Source organism: Otolemur garnettii, unplaced genomic scaffold (assembly GCF_000181295.1).
Source record: "Otolemur garnettii isolate 467f Iridium unplaced genomic scaffold, OtoGar3 scaffold00031, whole genome shotgun sequence".
In the NCBI taxonomy this organism is placed as follows: domain Eukaryota; kingdom Metazoa; phylum Chordata; class Mammalia; order Primates; family Galagidae; genus Otolemur; species Otolemur garnettii.
Window position 1 is genome coordinate 456127 of NW_003852426.1, and position 7945 is coordinate 464071.

Genomic DNA, 7945 nt, shown 5'->3' on the forward strand with positions numbered 1-7945 from the left:
GGGTCCGGGCTGGGGACTCGAACCCGCCACCTTAGGTGTACATGGCTGGCGCCTTAGTCGGTTGAGCTATAGGCGCCGAGCCTAAAAGTAAAATTTAAATGTAATTATATACTAATCACCAAGTTCATAATAAATGTCATTTTATTTAAAAAAGAAAAGCTAGCTGGGTGCCTACAGGTCAGTAGTTAGGGCACCAGCCACATGCACCAGGGCTGGTGGGTTAGAACCCAGCCCAGGCTCGCTAAAGCAAAAATACCCAGGCATTGTGGTAGGTACCTATAATCCCAGCTACTAGGGAGGCTGAAGCAAGAGAATCACTTGAGCCCCAGAGTTTGAGGTTGCTGTGAGCTATGATGTCACAGCACTCTACCAAAGGTAACAAAGTAGATTCTGTCTCAAATAAACAAAATAAATAAAAAAGAAAAGCCAAGCAATCACTGACAGAGATATGGGACAATGTGGTGTAAACTAACATCTGAATTATCCCTATAGTAGCAGAAGAAAGAGCTAAAAGCATGGAAAGCCTATTTGAGGAAATAATTAAGGAAAACACTCCAGTATTACCAGAAATTCACACATACAGATACACTATGTACATCAAACACTGGGAAGAGTCATAGCAAATAGGTCACTTCCAAGACACATTAACAATCAACCTGGCCAAAGTCACAATGAAGGAGAAAATTCTGCAAGCCGCAAGATGAAAGCATCAAATAACCTACAATGGAAAGCCCATCAGGCTACCTGCAGACATCTCAGTGGAAACTTTACAAGACAGAGGTTCTGGAGCCCCTTTTCAATGGATTTAAACACAACAACCTCCAGCCAATAATTTTATCCTGCAAAACTAAGTTTCACAGTTGATAGAGCAATTGAGTCTTTTCAGACAGGCAAACACTTAGGGAATTTGCCATTACCAGGCCTGCCTTGCATAAAACATTCAGCACAGCGCTATATACAAATCAGGACAAAAGATATCCACCAGTGTAAAATCACCTAAATCTTCCCCCCACAAACTCACAACCATTATAAAAATATAGAACAAGAGGTAAAACAAAGCAATAAGGGGACTACCTAAACAGGATGAACAGATCAACATCCCATACATCAATGCTATTAATTAATAAATGCTCCTCTGGCTCGGCGCCTATAGCTCAACCGGCTAAGGCACCAGCCACGTACACCTAAGGTGGCAGGTTCAAATCCCCAGCCTGGACCCGCCAAACAACAATGATGGCTGCAACCAAAAAATAGCCGGGCGTTGTGGCGGGCGCCTGTGGTCCCAGCTACTTGGGAGGCGGAGGCAGGAGACTCGCTTGAGCCCAGGAGTTGGAGGTTGCTGTGAGCTGTAATGTCACGGCACTCTGCCCAGGGTGACAGCTTGAGGCTCTGTCTCAAAAAAAAAAATAAAAAATAAAAAAAATAAATGCTCCTCTCAAAAGACACAGGCTAGCTGAATTGAAAATACACAACCCAGGCTCGGAGCCTATAGCTCAACCGGCTAAGGCGCCAGCCACGTACACCTAAGGTGGCAGGTTCAAATCCCCAGCCTGGACCCGCCAAACAACAATGATGGCTGCAACCAAAAAATAGCCGGGCGTTGTGGTGGGCGCCTGTGGTCCCAGCTACTTGGGAGGCTGGGGCAGGAGACTCGCTTGAGCCCAGGAGTTGGAGGTTGCTGTGAGCTGTGAAGCCACAGCACTCTACCCAGGGGAATAGCTTGAGGCTCTGTCTCAAAAAAAAAAAAAAAGAAAGAAAATACACAACCCAAATATCTGCTGTCTCCAAGAAACACATCTAAACCACAAGTTCATATACATACTCAACATAAAAGGATGGAAAAAAAAATTCTGCACAAATAGAAATCAAAAAAGAAGCAGGTAAAATTGACTTTAAGTCAACAAAGGTAAAGAAAGACAAAGAGGATCATTATAGTATAATGGTAAAGGAAGCAATTAAATGGGAAGGCATAACAATCTTAAATACATATGTGTCCAACAAAGGAGCTCCCAGATATACATAAAGCAAATTTTCCTAAAGCTAACCAAAGAAATAAATAGCTTCATAGTAATCATCAGGGATATCTATACTCCACTGTCCAAGCTGGACAAATCATCAAAGCAAAAAACAAAGAAACAATGGACTTAAACCAAACTCTAAATCAAATGGACCTAAGAAATATTTACAGAACCTCTTATCCCGAAACAACAGAATCCATATTCTTCTTAGCAGCACATGGACATTTTCAAAAATCAATCACATTTTAGGTCACAAAACAGGTCTGAACAAATTTAAAAAAATTAAAATCATACCATGTGTCTCCTTAGACCACAGTGGAATAAAACGAGAACTCAATCACAAAAGAAATACTCAAAAATATACCAAGTAATGGAAATTAAATAATGCACTGCTGAACAATTATGGGAAGAATGAATGAAGATGGAAATTAAAGAATGTAGAATTAAGATGGAATTAAAATGAAATGAAGAATGAAATGAAGATGGAAATTAAAAATTTCCTTGAACAACTAAGGGGATATAACCTATCAAAATCTATGAGACACAGCAAAAGCATTCCTCAAGGGAAAATTCATAGCCTTAAATGATTATATCAGGCTGGATATAGTGGCTTACGTCTGTAATCTTAGCACTCTGGGAAGCCCAGGTAGGTGAATTGCCTTATGTTCAGGAGTTTGAGAATAGCTTGAGCAAGAGCGAGACCCTGTCTCTACTAAAAAATAGGAGAAAAAAAAAAAAAAAAGAAAAAGAAAAACTAACCAGGCATCATGGCAGTCACCTGTAATCCCAGCTGCTTTAGGAGCTAAGGCAAGAGTATATCTTGAGCCCAAGAGATTGAGGTTGTTGTGAGCTATGATGACACCACAGCACTCTATCCAGGGCAACAGAGTGAGACTCTATCAATAATTAATTAAATGCCTACATCAGAAATACAGAAAGATCACAATTTTCTGTTTTGTGTCGCACCTCAAGGAATTAGAAAAGGAAGACTAAACCAAACCCAAAGCCAGCAGAAGAAATGAAATAATAAAGGTCAGAGCAGAACTAAGTAAACTAGAAAATAAGCAATTCAAATAATTAACAAAACAAAAGGCTGGTTCTTTGACAAGACAAACAAAATCAACGGACTACTTGCTAGATAAACCAAGAACAGAAGAGAAAAGACCCAAATAAGCTCAATCAGAAATGGAAAAGGTGACATTAACAACTGATCCTGCAGAAATATAAAACATCATCTGTGAACACTACAGAAATCCTTATTCACATGAACTATAGTATGTAGAAGAAATGGACAAGTTCCTGGAAACACATATCCTCCCAATACTCAACCAGAAAGAAAGAGAACTCCTGAATGGACTAATGACAGTGAGATGGAACAGTAATAGAAAACCTCCCAAGTCCTAGATCAGATGGATTCCCATATGAATTCTATCAGACCTACAAAGACCTGGTACCCATAATACAAAAATTATTTCATTACAGTGAGAAGGAAAGAATCCTCCCCAGATCGTTTTATGAAGCCAGTATCACCATGATATCCAAGTGAAAAAAGGCCATACACGCACACAAAAAACTAAAAACCAATATCCCTTATGAATACAGATACAAAAATCCTCAGTAAAATACTGTTAGGCTAAGGCTAAAGTAGAAAATACCAGTTAACTCCTGGCAAATTTCTGGGCCACAAGCCCTCAACAAAATGAAATAAGTCTAGTTCACTCCTAAGATAAATGAGAAAGTACTAATTGATTTCTTGCTTCTAGTTCACTCCCAGTTTCTTGCTTGGCTAACTCCCTGGGAAATGAACTGGGAGGCACCAACTGTCCCTAGACTGACCTTTAAACGTACTGAAACTAAGATGTATGGGGGGGGGATATTAAAACAAAGATGTATGACACATGACTAATTAACTGCAAAACTTTGCTTCTATACAATGCTTGCTTGCTACTCTCTACCTGGATGCACCTGGACAGCCTGCATGCCAATTAAGATAAAGACCAAGCCTTAAAAACCCAACCCCTTAAACACTTAGGGCTGCTCTCAGAAACCTCACATTGGGACGCTGAGGCAGTCACCAGCCGGCTCTTCAATAAAAGGACTCTTCTTTAAATGTAACTTGTTTGGCAGTGTGGTCTTTGTGGAACTCCTGGGCACAACAATACCAGCAAATCCTCAATAAAATTCTAGCACATCAAAAAATAAATAAATAGGCTCAGCGCCTATAGCTCAACCGGCTAAGGCGCCAGCCACGTACACCTAAGGTGGCGGGTTCGAATCCCCAGCCCGGACCTGCCAAACAACAATGACGGTTGCAACCAAAAAATAGCCGGGCATTGTGGTGGGTGCCTGTGGTCCCAGCTACTTGGGAGGTGGAGGCAGGAGACTCACTTGAGCCCAGGAGTTGGAGGTTGCTGTGAGCTGTAATGCCACGGCACTCTACCCAGGGGGACAGCTTGAGGCTCTGTCTCAAAAAATAAATAAATAAATAAATAAAAATAACCCACCAGGACCAAGTGGACTTCATCTCAGGGATGCAAGGATGGTTCAACATGTGCCTAGTACATCAATAAGTGAGATTCAGTACAGGGATGCAAGGATGGTTCAACTATGTGCCTAGTACATCAATAAGTGAGATTCATCACACAAACAAAAGAAAAAACTGATGATTATTTCAATAAATACATAAAAATCATTTGACAAAATCCAGCATCCTTTGATAATAAAAATCCTCTGGAAGAAATCACAGAATTGTAAAAGCCATATATGACAAACCCATAGCCAACAGCATACCTAATGGGGAAAAGGTGAAAGCACTCTTCCTAAGAACTGGGACAAGACAAGGATGCCAACTGTCACACTTAGTTTCAACACAGTGCTGGAAGTCCTACCCAGAGCAATCCAGCAATAGATGATGATTAAGGGTATCCAAATCAGGAAAGAGGAGGTCAAACTATCACTCTTTAGTGATGACACAATTTTCTATCTAGAAAACCCCAAAGATTCCACCAAGAGTCTCCTGAAATTGATACATTCAGCAAAGTCTCAGGATTCAAAAATCAATGTACATAAATCAATACTATTTCCATATGCTAATAACAGTTAAGTTAAAAATCAAATCAAAGACTCAATACCATTCACAATAGCTATAAAGAAAATGAATTACCAAGTGGCTTGGTGCCCATAGCTCAGTGGTTAGGGTACCAGCCACATGCACTGGGGCGGGTGAGTTTGAACCCAGCCAAGACCTGTTAAACAACAATGACAACAATAACAAAAAAATAGCTGGGCTTTGTGGCAGGTGCCTGTAGTCCCAGCTACTTGGGAGGCAAAGGCAAGAGAATCGCTTAAGCCCAAGAGTTTGAGGTTGCTGTGAGCTGTGACACTATAGCACTCTATCAAGGGTGACATAATGAGACTCTGTCTCAAATAAATAAATAAAAAGAAAATTACTTAGGAATTTACTTAACCAAAGAGGTGAATGAAATGATCTCTACAAGGAGAACTATGAAACTCTGAGGAATGAAATCACAGAAGATACAAACAAATGGAAAAACATATCAGGCTCATGGATAGGTTAAATCAACAACGTTAAAATATCCATACTACCCAAAGTGATTTACAAATTTAATGCAATCACTACCAAATTACCAGCAGCATACTTCACAGAAAAGAGCCTAAAGAGCCAAAGCCATCTTAAGCAAAAATAACAAATCCTGGTAGCATCACATTATCAGACATCAAACTATATTACAGGGCTATAATAATGAAAACAGCATGGTATTGGTACAAAAACAGAGACATAAGACCAATGGAACATAACAGAGAACCCAGATATAAAACCATCTACCTACAACCAACTGATCTTCGACCAAGCAGACAATAACATACACTGGGGAAAAGAAATCCTATTCAATAAATGATGCAGGAAAAACTGAATAGCCACATGCAGATGAGTGAAACAGGGTCCTAATTCTCACCACTCACAAAAATTAATTCAAGATGGATAAGAGACGTAAATCTAAGGCATGGAAATTCTAAGAATTCTAGGGGAAAATGGAGGAAAAACTCATCTAGATATAGGCATAGGTAATGAATTTATGACTAACATCCCAATAGCAACCATGGCAACAACAAAAACCAATAAATGGGATATGATTCAAATAAAAAGCTTCTGCACAGCTAAGGAAACAACAGAGCAAATAGACAATCTACAGAATGGGAAAAGAATATTTACAAGCTACATATTAGATAAAAGGTTAATATCCAGAATTTACAAAGAACTCAAGCAAAATCATCAAGAAAAAAAATCAAACAACCCTATTCAAAACTGGGCAAAAGGCTCAGGCCAGTGGTTCACATCTGTAATTCTAGCACTCTGGGAGGACAAGGCAGGTGGATACTTTGAGCTCACGAGTTTGAGACCAGCCTGAGCAAAAGCGAGACCCTGTCTCTACTAAAAATAGAAAAACTGAGGCAAGAGGATTGCTTGAGCCCAAGAGTTAGAGGTTGCTGTGAGCTATGATGTCATAGTACTCTACTGCGGGCGACCGCTTGAGACTCTGTCTAAAAAAAAAAACCACACAAAAGTGAGAAAAAGACATAAATGGAAGCTTCTTGAAAGAGGAAAGATAAATGGCCAGCCAATAAAATAAGAAAAAATGCTCAATGTCAATAATCATCAGGGAAATGTAAATTAAAACCATAATCAGATTATCACCTTAACCCAGTTAGAAAGGTTTTTATTAAAAAGTCAAAGACAAGAGGTGCTATCAAGGATGCAGAGAGAAAGGAACACTTACACCCTGTTGGTAGGACTGCAAATCAGTACAATCTCTATGGAGATTCCTCAGAGAACTAAAAGCAGACCTATCATTCAATCCAGCAATTCCACTACTGGGTATCTACCCAAAGGAAAAGAACTCTTCATCAAAAAGACACCTGGGCTTAGCGCCTGTGGCTCAAGTGGCTAAGGCGCCAGCCATATACACCTAAGGTGGCAGGTTCAAATCTAGCCCGGGCCTGCCAAAACAACAATGACAGCTGCAACCAAAAAATAGCCAGGCATTGTGGTGGGTGCCTGTGGTCCCAGCTACTTAGGAGGCTGAGGCAGGAGACTCACTTGAGCCCAGGAGTTGGAGGTTGCTGTGAGCTGTGATGCCACAGCATTCTACCCAGGGGGACAGCTTGAGGCACTGTCTCGGAAAAAAAAAAAAAAAGACACCTGCACTCCAATGTTTACTGCAGCACAATTCACAACTGCAAAGACAGGGAATCAATCCAAGTGCTCAATTCATGAATGGATTAATAAAATGTGATGTATGTATACCATTGAGTACCACCTACCCATAAGAAAAGATGAATTAATAACCTTTTGCAACAATTTGGATGGAACTAGAGACCATTCTCTTAAGTGAAGTATCTTAAGGGAAAAACAAACACCACATGTACTCACTTGTAAACTGGAACAAAACACATGTGCACAAAGGGAAGTAAAACTTAGTAGAAATCAAGGGAAGGGGGAGGAGCAAAAACCTACCTAACAGGTACAATGAACACTGGGTGACGAGCACATCTACAGACCAGACTGAAGCATTATAGAAGTGAACCATGTAATGTAAAACATTTTGAATAGGGTTGTTTCCCCCTTACCATTTTGAAACAAAAAAATATAAACAACACTGAGTTTGCCAGATGTTGGTACTGAAGGTCAGACTATAAAATAGTAAAACCTGTTAATGGTCTCTAAGGTCACTAGCTGTTTATTATAGTTTATTATGAGCTTAGAAAAAAACATAAAATCTTCTAAAGAGGGCAGTGCCTGTGGCTCAGTGGGTAGGGCGCCGGCCGAGTTCAAATCCGCCACCCTTGGTATATGGGGCGGCCCCTAAGGAACTTTTTATAAATTAGTTTAAGTAAAGCATATACAT